General features: G+C 37.6%; 2 long non-coding RNA genes across 2 annotated transcripts; one reads left to right on the forward strand and one right to left on the reverse strand.

Annotated features, from left to right (window-relative positions):
• Positions 1 to 768: 768 nt before the first annotated feature.
• On the reverse strand, positions 769 to 1,294 carry LOC114350753 (uncharacterized). Its single transcript, XR_003655734.1, has 2 exons — positions 1,112 to 1,294; positions 769 to 806 (listed from the first exon to the last, which is right to left on the reverse strand). It is a non-coding gene; the product is annotated as an uncharacterized LOC114350753 (long non-coding RNA).
• A 9,252-nt stretch (positions 1,295 to 10,546) lies between these two features.
• On the forward strand, positions 10,547 to 11,090 carry LOC114350750 (uncharacterized). Its single transcript, XR_003655733.1, has 2 exons — positions 10,547 to 10,808; positions 10,942 to 11,090. It is a non-coding gene; the product is annotated as an uncharacterized LOC114350750 (long non-coding RNA).
• The last annotated feature ends 1,555 nt before the right edge of the window (positions 11,091 to 12,645 follow it).

Consider the following 12,645-nt stretch of genomic DNA (forward strand, 5'->3'; position numbering starts at 1 on the left):
TTAAATGCATTTTATAGAACATCAACTCTTAGTCAATCTACCCCTGTTCCGGGGTAGATTGACTATATGCCCGGGGTAAGTAGACCTACGTATCAATAAGCAAGAAATTATGAGAAGAGTCAAGTAATAAAACACTATTTTCAATTTAATTGAATTCTTTATTCAAAAACAATTATAATTAGGTACAGACATCTTTAATAAGTCTTTAAAAAAACTATCAACTCTTAGTATTTAAACTTTTTAAACTAAAATCTTCTTCAGTCTCATTTTAAATCACATATCAATCTTTGTATACAGGGTGTCCCAGATGGGTGAATCAAACTGATAGGGGAGGTAGCTCTACTAATGTACTATCGCTAAATAATATGAAAAAAAAATAAAGCGCATAAGGACACAACTTTTTTTTTTAAAGTGAAAATAAATCAGCTTTGCCTAAGTATTTGGCTATAATTGCTGCGTTTGGAGTTTATTTGTACTTTTTTCTTACTAATATTAATTGTACATGATCGCTTCGTTTATCTGTAAACAAACTTTCGAAAATAATGACTAGATTTCGAGTTGAGAGCACTTTACTATAAAAAAAATCCGAACTCAAAATTTTTTTTTTTCATTTTTTTTTTGGCATAGTACATTAGTAGAGCTACTTCCCCTAGAAGTTTGATTCACCCATTCTGTGACATCCTGTATAGTATAGTACTTTTACGTTTCCAAGTATTTCTTCTATTATCTAAACGTGGCGCCGCTTTAGGAAAGGGTCTTATTTCTTCATCGTTCAGTCGTTCGTTTTTATGTAGATCCTCATCGTGCTGTAGCAATAAGAATGTATGTATTAAGAATCGAATAAATAGATATTTTGAAAGATATTTTAAACTCAAAATGTTATTGGGGTTGGTTGGTTCAACCAGCCCCGAAAGAAATTAGTCTACCAACCCCAAACGACATTTTAAGTTTCGATGGCATGGATAACCTACACACTGCCACCTAATAAAGAAATAACACAAGAAATAATATCAATATGGACTCATAAAACACTCTGACTAATAGGCAAACGGTTAACATAAAATGTGTAGGTACCAAATCAAAAAATATGCAACAAGAAAATATTACTTACATGATATGAAAACAAATCACGGGTCACTACTCGAAAACGGCGTGTGCCGGCGACGCGGCGCTACCGACGAATGAGCGGGGGGCGGAAAGTGATGCGCGGCTGCGCTGGGATGACGCAATACTCAAACCGTTGGCGAGTTTTTGGCGGTTAGTCTACCTACCCCTATATGCAACCATCCCCGGTCTCCCCTACCTACGTTTTTACGTTATGCATAAAAATCTATGTAAACCTGAGGGAACGCCTCATTTTTACACGTCCTAATAAAAATCTATCTCAACTCATCGTGCCGGTATACAAGAAGTTAATACAGTGGGTTCGCGAAAATGCATGAAAATATCCTCCAGATACTAAGATAGGTAAGTATAAGGATGTTAGTTAGTAATAGCAGGCCTGTTCATCTCCGCGAGTTTGCATTGAAAACAAAACACGCGGGACAACTCCTCCTGCGGTACCTAATCAACAGGACAATCACGAGCGAGTATTGACGCACGCACGTGTATTCTTCACCCATTTGCATTGTAAACACAATAAACTACTCGTATATGTAAAAACGGTGGTGTAATTGATACTGTGCAGTATTTTTTAACTGCCTGATTTATTAATAGAAACACAAAATATAATTCATGCTTATTCATGTATTTCCTCCGCCTTTTTCCGCAGTTTGGCACCTCACGTCACACATTATTTTACCGAAGTCAGCCCTATGGCTTCGGCGACATTGAGCATACATTTTTTTAAATACCTTCGCAAATAAAATCTTCTGTACGTAGTACTTATTATTATTCTGTGGTAATGTCTAAAGAAAGGCTACCACTAGTCTAGATCGACTTGGTTTATACTTGAGCAAGAAGTTCATACCATTCGTTTCCTTATCGAAAATAAAAGTAATGTTTTAGCAATATAATAATTTGAAAATTATAAATAACTTGAAAAAATCGAACTGCCTAAGGCGGGAATTGAACCCACGACCTTCCAAAGATGCGACTCTTAACGCTAAAAATTAAATAACAATATAATAATTATTTGTAAGTAGACTGTTTATTACTTTTCAACAATTCAAGGATGGTGTTGGTGGATCGCGTACATCCTGCCTACGGCGTATGAAGAATGTTGAAGGGAGCATACTTTTCAAAAAGTTATAATGAGTCTTCTTTTCCAATATCCATTACAATGTCAGTGAAGTAAACGTGCACGTAATTGCATGGAGAATATACTCGTATTTTCCTGTATAACATTTATGAGGAATTTTGCGTTCACATGTAGGGTAATTCCAGGATACATGCCCCAGTGGGATAGGTGCCGCGATTTTAAGTACACTATGTTACAAGCAACTTAGCCTAAAGTTATAGTACGTATAATAGAAAGGGACCTTCCCGTACCACTTTTCGCCTCGCAAACCATCAAAGAGTGCATTTGTTTAGCCAGTGAGAGCAAAAATCTTCAGCGGCCAAACCTTAGCGAGCTTCGAAATAATATTGGTAAGTATATTTTAATGGATAATTTTTTTGTCAGCTGTAAAATGAAGCAGATTTTTATATAATTTGATAGACTATCTTATAAATTATACGGGATAGATATGTTTAATTAGATTTTTAGTGTTATTGTATTTTTTATTAAAAACGGCACCTATCCTATGCTAAAAGGATAGTTGCCTAATTTTTTTTGGGTATAGATGCCCTTAGGGCCATGTCCCATGCACCTAGTAGGGGCATCTATCCTAACCTCCTCTTTTTGTCACAGGTAGCAAGTAAGAAGAGAAAAAGAATGTAGTACGGCTAACCTTAGGAAAGTAATAAATAGGGTGCCCTTCTGATCGAATTACCTTTTTACCCGACTGCGCTAGAAGAAGTAGGTAGTATTATTTTTAATAAAAAATATTAAATTTCATTTAATAACAAAGAATCTTAAATAATAATACTTGGCTTGTTTGATTTCAAAATGCATTTGATCCTTAGAATTCAAAAACTGTATTAACGAGTCATCTATCCCTGCATCAGGCATCTATCCTTTGAAGCAATCATACAGTGAGTCTTCTATCCCCCACATTAGGCGTCTATCCCACTTTTTAGAGGTCAATTAAAATGGTATTTACTCAGAATCGGTATAACTTAAACTAAAATAATTATAGTAATATCATAGACGAAAGACCAAAGTTTACAGATACTAAGGTCAAATTGTTGATAAAAACTTACTGACTGAGTTACAGAGCTGTTTCAAAAAGTGGGGCATCTATCCTGGACTTACCCTATCCTTGTTAGCGTTAACATGATGTGATCACGGATGAAATGTATCGGTATTAAATCATAGAGTTTAAGGTGTGTTTCATATTAGTAGAGGCTTAATATTTCACTGGTGTTAATACATAGATGGAACAGAATTCGCTGCCTGCTGATGTCTTTCCTGAACACTATAATCCGGGCCTTTTCAAGGCGAAAGTGAATAGGCACTTACAGGGCAGATATGTACCATCCTAAACTGCATCTCCCTTAACACCAGGTGCGATTACGGTCAAATACCTGCCTTGTCATGCATAAAAAAGGAATGAATGAATGAAGTTCGTTTCAGCCAAAATGTTCACTGCTGGACAAAGATATCCCCCAATTTCCATAACAACCGCGCCCGCATCCGGGTTCCTTCACCAGATCGTTGGTCCACCTAGTAGGAGGCCTGTCAACGGTACATCTCGTGAGATGGGCCGTGGCCCGTGGTCGCCACTCGAGAACTTTTCTGCCCCAACGGCCATCATCTCTACGAGCTATGTGCTCACTGCCACTTGATTTTAGCAATTCTGCATTCGCAATGGAACTTTATTTTAAGAAATGATAGATTGGACACAAATGATGTATTTTACCTATAATTCATGCAGCTGTTTCTTAGAGGTCGTCATCATCAGGTCATTTATTTTTCACTGCCATCAGTTTACCAGTGATAAATGGAAGATTTGGTCTACACTCCCTATGCTTTGGCCAGACGGGTTGGGGAGAACGGTTTCGTATTAGTAAGTACTTACAATTAATTTAAAAACCTTGTCCGTTCTAGTACTACTTCATCGTCTCTTCATCGTCATCATCATCATTTCAGCCATAGGATGTCCACAGCTGAACATAGGCCTCCCCTAATGATTTCCATATTGACCGGTTGGTAGCGGCCTGTATCAAGCTGAAATGGCAATGGACTCATACTTAGTACGCAGAACTGACGACCGATAGGACAGCAAGGTTCTGGAGTGGAGTCTGTGTACCGGAAAAAACAGCGTGGGATATCCACCCAAAAGGTGGACTGGCGACATCGTCTCTTAGACGTTTTTTATAGCAATTTTTCGTTCTTTTTACAATAGATTTGAACAATTCCTTTTTCTAGGAATTGTATTCTACGTTACCTTTTTGATCAATGCCCTAAGGATAGTTTAACAATACCAAATGACATCAAACAGGTATCTGTACGTTTCTCGAACTAGTAATTACATTACCGAAAAGGTAGATATTCATTTGGCCTTCCAAAGTAATCCATTACATGTCCTACTTGATTCTATCTTATTTAATTATTGCGATGCTTTGTGATATGGATAAGACGTTAAGATTAATGAAAGAAAAGAAAAATCATTACAAGTTTTTGCTTGTCTGTCGTAATTACGAGTAATTAACGCCCGTATTCACAAACGAAAGCAGCAAATCGAACTCACAGAGTTGAATAGAGCTCTGTGATTGGTTCGTGTGTCACCCTGTGCGTCCACGCGCACTGTGAGACCTCATAGTAGGTAATGTTTGTGAATATACGGGCGTAAACCTCTTTTCACATTGGATTTTTCGGCGCGTATATTTTTTTTTGAAGCTATAGGCTGACCTTTAAGCTATGTATTAGGTGAGCGCAAAGTCATGTAATCGCTCTAAATTTTATAAAGAACTTCTTTATGCGTGATCTTACGTAGATTAATAGGCATTTGAACATTATCGAGACATAAAGCTTATTTGAAAGAACATCTGAAATATGATGAAATTAACATCTATGATCTTACAGTTAAAATCCAGACGACCGCACATCAAACAATGGATTCTGTAGGGTTTTCTTTAAGAGTGATTTTGCAACAAAAATATACAGCCTAATGCGCTGTCGGCTGTCCGTTAAATTACAAATACAAACTCACTTACCTGTAGCCATTTAATCCTCGTTATATTCTCTTCCGTAACCGTCAGCGCTCTCCGCTCCCCCAACTTATAAGATTTATCATAGTACATATACTCGGTGAACGTCAGCCCACTGGTGGTGTATTGTTGCGTGAAATACACTGATATAGTCCCGTTCAATATATCATGCTCGATAACCCATCGGCACTTTATGGGGACGGGAAACGCGTTCGGGAAGTTTGGGGTCTGGATGACCCCGACCGGACCTTTCAGGTGGCCCCCGCAGGGTTGGGGGCCCTGGTGTTCCTTTTCCCCTTCCTGGGCGAAGACGTGTTCTATCATGATGCTGAAGAGTGTGATGCTGAGCAACCGGTGCATGGTTAGCCTGGAAAGAAAGAGAAGTATATTTTAACGTTTCTTGTCTACTTATATGTAATTTTTTACAAATAAAGGAGGATTTAATTAATGCTGCTGACAATGCCACTCTTGTAGCAGAGTTTTGGGCTGACACTGTTTAGGTTTGTTGTCGACACGACAAGAAGAATAAGAATATTATAATAATATTATTCACAAATTAAATATTTATTTTCATGAAGTGGATAACACTTTTTATAAGTGACTTAAAAATAATTCGAGAAGTTCAACTCCCAATACCACTTATTTATTGTTAGATACCATCTTACTTTGATCGTAACTATAACGAACGAGAACTGGTGTTTTTTGTATGGAGTTTGACAGATTTTTGACGTTTATCAAAGTTAAAGTAAGATGGTGCAACCCAGCCTTAAACATAGTTCAAGTTACGCCTCGAGGTTGAAGTATAGCGCTACTTGTATCATAATTAAATTCATAATAAAAGTCACATTAATCATTATTATTCACAAATTTCACACAAACATTTCACATTCAGTCCCGTTGCCATTCCTCGGTCAGAAAATTATTAGTGAACATCATTTTAACACAATGAAATCGTGTATTTACAAATAAATGTGTGATGTTATATTGTTTCAAACATTTCAAATCACATCGCATTGATACCAGGCATTCATTGACATGCCATTGCAAATCTGATTTAAGTGGAAACAGTTTATTTTCCCTTAAAAATGTACATCAAAAAATATTGAAACCACTCAGCAAAATGGAAAATGATTTAGCTCTGGCCCACAACCGTGGAACCGGGCTTAAACTCGCGTTTAGTAATTCCACTGTAAAATTTATAACCGAAGAGCTTCTGTAAGAGCTCATATGCCAAATGGGGTGTTTTTTTTGCGTTTAGTTTCAAATTCAACGGCGAGTGGCTGGGGTAAACGCGCGTTGAATACGAACGTTTGTTTTGTGAACATTTTCGTTTATTGACATACTAGGTTGTGCTCGCGACTTCGTTCGTGTAATACTTGAGTACGGATAGTAGGCTTAAAGCAGTAGAATCTATATTTAATGTCTTCTTATCTAATTTGCATGCTATGAAGATTTTCATCTTTTAAGTATTTATTGAAATAGAAGTCCATCCTTTCAATATTCATTATTTTATCCTGTGAAAACTCAAGCTCTTTCTGAGTTTCCCTAACTCCCAATCTATTTCTATGTCAAAATTCACCAACAAAGATTCGGCAGTTAAACTGCAAAATAGTGACAAATTGACAAACAGAGCTACTTTCGCATTTCATATATTATTATGTAGGTTCTTGTGATATTACTTTGTTTTATACAAAGACCATGGACCTATAAAAAAAGGCGGACGGAACTCGCGCTACAACATAACTGTGACGCAAAATTTTGGCGTTTGTCTATTGTGTGAGTGAATTTAGGGATGCCATGTTAGCCAAAACATTTTACCCATTTATTTTAAGAAAAACATAGATCGGCAGATTTTACTTGGAAATGTAGACAGAATTTGAAAAGGATGAAAGGTGAATGCGTTGAGGTAGGCGCGAAATTTTCAATGTTCAAATTTTCTTACATTGTTTGCAAGTTAGTTACAGGGTATGTACTTAATGTTGATCAAAAATGATTCAAGCAGTTACAAATTACGAATCTTGTGTACAATCATAATCTTATGCATCATCAATATAATTATTATTATATTATCTCTGATAGATTTTAACATACAATCTGACACTGACTTGCAATCAATGTAAGAAAATTTGAATTTCGCAGTTCCACATTTTTGGGAAGGATCAAATCTGCCTATGAAAATATATCCCATTAAAACACAATTATTATGATAAATTATTTTTTTTCTATAGTATGCGTAATAACTAAAAAGTCCTAAAATTATTATTAATTTCCCATATTTCGGGTAATTTTCCCACGTAAATAACTGAGAACACTGGTCTTTGACGTATTATTTTTTCGAATGAATGACGTTTGATTTCAATTAATTTCAATATTTTAATGTCGGGAAATAAGTGATTGGATTATTATTTTACCTGTGAAATGTGATTCCTTAATTTTTGTTTGTTCGAACAGAACGGTTTTTACACAATTTCATCACACAAGACATGTCGTATTCGTGTTGTTTTTTCGCCGCCTAAATGTGTCAACTGTGTGAAGTTTGCACTCGAAGTGGTGCGTCAGGGTTTGAATGTGTGCGTGTCGGCCTGTACGTACAGGTAAGCTGGTGTATCCTAATGTCACAGTATTTTGTTGATGAGAATCCGTCCGACTTTTTTTATAGGTCCATGACAAAGACTTGAGAAGGTCTGACGAAACGAGATGAGTTTTTATCATATATTTTTTTACCAAGATATAAAATACAGCAAGGTTAAAATCTCAAAGTATAATAAATTCAACATAACGTATTAAGTCCGGCAGCACACAATAGGATTCCTGCCGACCCGATGTCCTTTACAAAGGACTGCCTCGTATCAGGTATTCCGTAATAAAATATTCTGAATGCGATGTGGTTTTATTTGAAAATCACAATTGTGCAGGAATATTTGGAACTGGTGGTTCTTGAGATTCGAATGAGCCCATTCTTTTAATATTATAGATAATTTTGATTTGCTAATTTCAGACGCTTATAGTCCAGTCAACGCCAGTGACCATATTTGCAGATGCACTCGCTGCTGTAAGTAGGTATGTAGTGTTAGCGGGTTAAATCGAATCTACGCATTCCATCACTATTCAATCGATGACTCGTGCACTTCACTACGATCTGTCACTTGACTTTCGGTACCTCTAGTACGAAAAACTTTCGAGTTCGTTTCGTTGCGTATTCAAAGTGTCATCGAAAAATTTTGTATGAAAAATTAAACAGCGCCCCCTAGGGCGGCTATAATATAGGGGGCGCTGTTTAATTTTTCATACAAAATTTTTCGATGACACTTTGAATACGCAACGAAACGAACTCGAAAGTTTTTCCTACTAGAGGTACGGTATTTTCGCGCGTATATTTATGCTAAATGTTTTCTTGTTCAGGTTTGCTAATAAATGTGGTTAATAAGTAAATTCAGTCTTTATAGAGTTCAGAAGTGCGATCAGTACCCTTAAACTATATTAATTTGTACGATCTGTTGCGAGTTTCAGTGTGTAATGTGTATGGGACGCTACCTACAAGTTGATGAAAAGTACTTTATTTCTTGTACATTCTACTTAAATGGATGTTGTTCAGTGAAAACGGCATACTTAGTGTTCTAGTACGTCGTGTGTATTTATAGTTTTCTGTGACATTGAATGCAAAACTGATGTGTGAAAAAGTACTACTACAAGCATGTTGTGACAAGTTTCTGTGGTGACTTTGGTTTTGTTGGTGAAATATTTTAGGGTCAGGAATAGCTGCTGTCCTGTTCAAAGTCAATAGATCTTGTTAAAAAGGTCTTGAGGTGAAGGGTTGCATGTGCATAAATAACACCTCTTGAAGGTGCAATCATTGTTCCTGCTTATCGGTGAGCTGTATCATTTTGGACTATTGAATTTTATTTTAAATAATAACATTAAAGTGCAGTGGAACTAGTCAGTACAGAACATTTTGTGTGCAATATAAACTTATTTCAGAGTTTTATTGTGTGTTGGACACTTAAAAGATTTGAACAATTTATATTGACAAAACTTAATTTTCATTTTTCTAATGAATGATGGTCATTGTAGTGACTAACTTTTGATTGCATTTTATTGAACTATATGTGCTGTTAGTATAACAATTGTGTGCATGTGATTTTTTGTGTTTTGGTTTTGGTTACTTGTGTAATAATGGGTCGGTCAAAACATAGTAAACGGTCACATAGTTCAAGTTCATCCTCTTCACCTGGTAGAATAAAGAAGAAGTATAAAAGAGATCTGAAGGATAAAGACAAGCGTATTGATGCCCTGGAGGGATTGATTAGAGAGTTACGGAAAACAAGTAATTATCATAATGAATCAACACCATCCCCGCCGGTTTCTGTTTCATCAGTGGCATGGGTGCCAAAGACTAATTTTAGTGAGGCAATATCAAAGCCAGTTGTGCGTTATGTGGGGCGTAATGACTTCATACCTGAGTTCAATCCACAAACTACATCGGTCTCTGTAGAACATTGGATTAGANGAAAGCCATGTCTCCGCCCGTTGAAGACCTACCTTCGGAGAGACTAGCGCATCACCTACGTCGTTTACTTGCGTGGGGTTAGATTGCATGGGTCCAGTTCTCATCACAGTGGGCCAAAGGCATGAGAAACGTTGCACGATCGCACTCTTCACCTGCTTGACTGCGAGAGAGGTTAATTTGGAGCTGGTGGCCAGTTTTTCGACAGACAGCGCGCTTATGGCGTTGGAGGTTTTATTGCACGACGCGGCGCTCCATTGAAGATTTTTCCCGACAATGGGACAGCTTTCATCGGCGTTTCCAACATATTGAAGTCCATGGCAGAAGCTGGAGCCAACCCTGGCATTTCTTGGTCCTTTCAACCGCCAGTGGCTCCGCACATGACGCCACGTAGAGACTGCCTTGTATGCCATGCTCTGAGAAAAGCAGAAGCTCTTATTAATAGCCGCCCACAGCCCACTGCAGAGATACCAGCCGGCCCCGATTCATGCCATCTTAGGTGCTTCATTCCCATTCCATCCAGGCTGATCCACCTGTCGGTGCACCCCTAGAGTAGTGTGGCTTCGCCACAGGAGGGGAGGATGTTGGGAACCGATTGGTGGACCAACCTCTTTTTTATATTGTCTATGTTTTTTATACTTTTTTATTACTTTTGATACCTTTTGTTTAGTTTGAAGTTGATGTTTTTTGATAGCCGTTGTGGGCATTTATTGCTGAAATATATCTTCTTTTTAACCGAAGGTTTTTCTTATTTCCGCACGCCCGAGCGGCTGTCCGCAACAGATTCGAAATTTAGAAAGCACCGCTAAGATGCATGGTTGGGATGAGCGTACCTTAATTTGTAATTGTACTGCAAAGTTGAGTGGTTATGCTAAGGGATGGTATGAGCAACAAGCATCATATGAGATTAGTTGGATTGAGTGGAAGGAAAAATTAATAAAGGCTTTTCCTTTCACTAAAAATAAATTATCACAAATCAGGGACTTAGTGAATCGAGTCCGGTTGCCTAATGAAGAGCCTATAGAATTTTATTACAATAAATTGGGAATAGGTATGTCATGTCAATTAAGTGATGAAGTGATCACGGAAGCCATCATTGGTACTCTTGGCAACAAATTATTAGAAGTTGGTGCGAAGTCAGCTGGGTGCCGAGACACTGCCTCTCTTCTCCAATATTTGGCCAGTATCAATAATTTAGATGCTAGTGTAGAACAAGACCAACCTGTGACAGCATTGAGAAGTGTCAGTTCTAACAAAAATATAAAATGTTTTGTTTGTGGCAAATTAGGTCACAAGGCAAGTAGATGTCGTAAGAGCAAGGAACACAGATATANTTGGTTCAGTGTTTGCCTTAGGGGCCTAACAGCATTGGTTCAGTGCTTGCTTTCGGAGCCTAATAGCATCTGTTCAATGATTGCCTTTGGGGCCTAACAGTCTTGGTCTAGTGCTTGCCTTAGGGGCCTAACAGCATTAGTTCCGTGCTTGCCTTAGGGGCCTGCCAGCACTAACTCAGTGGTTGCCTTCGGGGCCTTGCCACTATCAGGCCACTCTCTTCCTTGAGAGGGGTTGACATCTTTCTTGGACATCGTGGTGACAAGGCGTGATGTACGAGGACCGCTGCGACGTGGTGGTGGTGGAGCCTGCAGACGCTGCTGCTCCGAAGGTCATCTTCGGAGGACCGAAGATGTTGCAGGATGGCCGAGTTGTTAGCGGGTTAAATCGAATCTACGCATTCCATCACTATTCAATCGATGACTCGTGCACTTCACTACGATCTGTCACTTGACTTTCGGTATTTTCGCGCGTATATTTATGCTAAATGTTTTCTTGTTCAGGTTTGCTAATAAATGTGGTTAATAAGTAAATTCAGTCTTTATAGTAGGTACGTCAAGCCGTAAGATATAATAGTATTTATGTAGTTACTACATTGAAAAAAGCATGTAAACTAATTAGTAACCTTTTTCTTTTTTGAACCCGGTTAAAATTGTGCATTTATCTCCAATTTTTCTGCGCTAAATAAAGTTGCACGATCAAATCCAATATTTGTTTAGACTAATAAATAGTTCTTACAAATCGTCATTTTGCTCTTAAGGAAGCGTACCTATATAGTATGGCTGTTATAGCTAGCGATATCGACAGCTATAACAGCCATACTATTTACCATTAAATCTTCGCTATTACTCGATAGGGAGGCGCCGTTGGCTAAAAAACACGGATCACCAGACCCAAGCCGCTAAAATGCTGTGGGCGGTTGCTATATGCAATAAATTAAGAAAACAAATGAAGAAACTTTATCTGTTTACTCTCGCAAGAAAAATAGAGCCCGGCAAAGATTGAGGTTGCCTCCTCACTACAGCATCGTAAAAAATAAATGCCAACAAACTATTTCTCTTGAACCCCAAATAAATGAGAACAACACGGAAAGAACAAAACTTCGTTCCTGTAATCATTAGGTTTGAGAAAATCTTTTCCTCTGTTTCAGGAATTCTTTGCAGCTTTTATGATTTCAGTTGTTTTAAACTTTATTTAGTAAAGTGTACGAGTAACTTGACATTGAAGGCTTTTTGAAATTATTTTAAACCTAAACGCAAATGAATGAAACGTGGAAAAAGAACAAAAATGTAAGACCAAAACGTTTGAATAAATCACAAGACTTTTTGGTTATTGACGAAATCTAAAAACTCATAAAAAACCCCGAACAATTAACACATAAAAAGTAAAAAAGCCTATGCTCCTACCATTACATTAAGGGGCTCATCACGATTTCCAAACAGCTAATATAGGGCTTCATGACGTCATTTAATCTCCTTAAACATCTACGACAATGTCCTATTTCTCAAATAATATAACAGACTTCCTTATCGACATGACAAAAGAAGAAAGCCATT

This window comes from Ostrinia furnacalis, unplaced genomic scaffold, assembly GCF_004193835.3.
Source record: "Ostrinia furnacalis isolate ACB-3 unplaced genomic scaffold, ASM419383v2 OfSCF0963, whole genome shotgun sequence".
Classification (NCBI taxonomy): domain Eukaryota; kingdom Metazoa; phylum Arthropoda; class Insecta; order Lepidoptera; family Crambidae; genus Ostrinia; species Ostrinia furnacalis.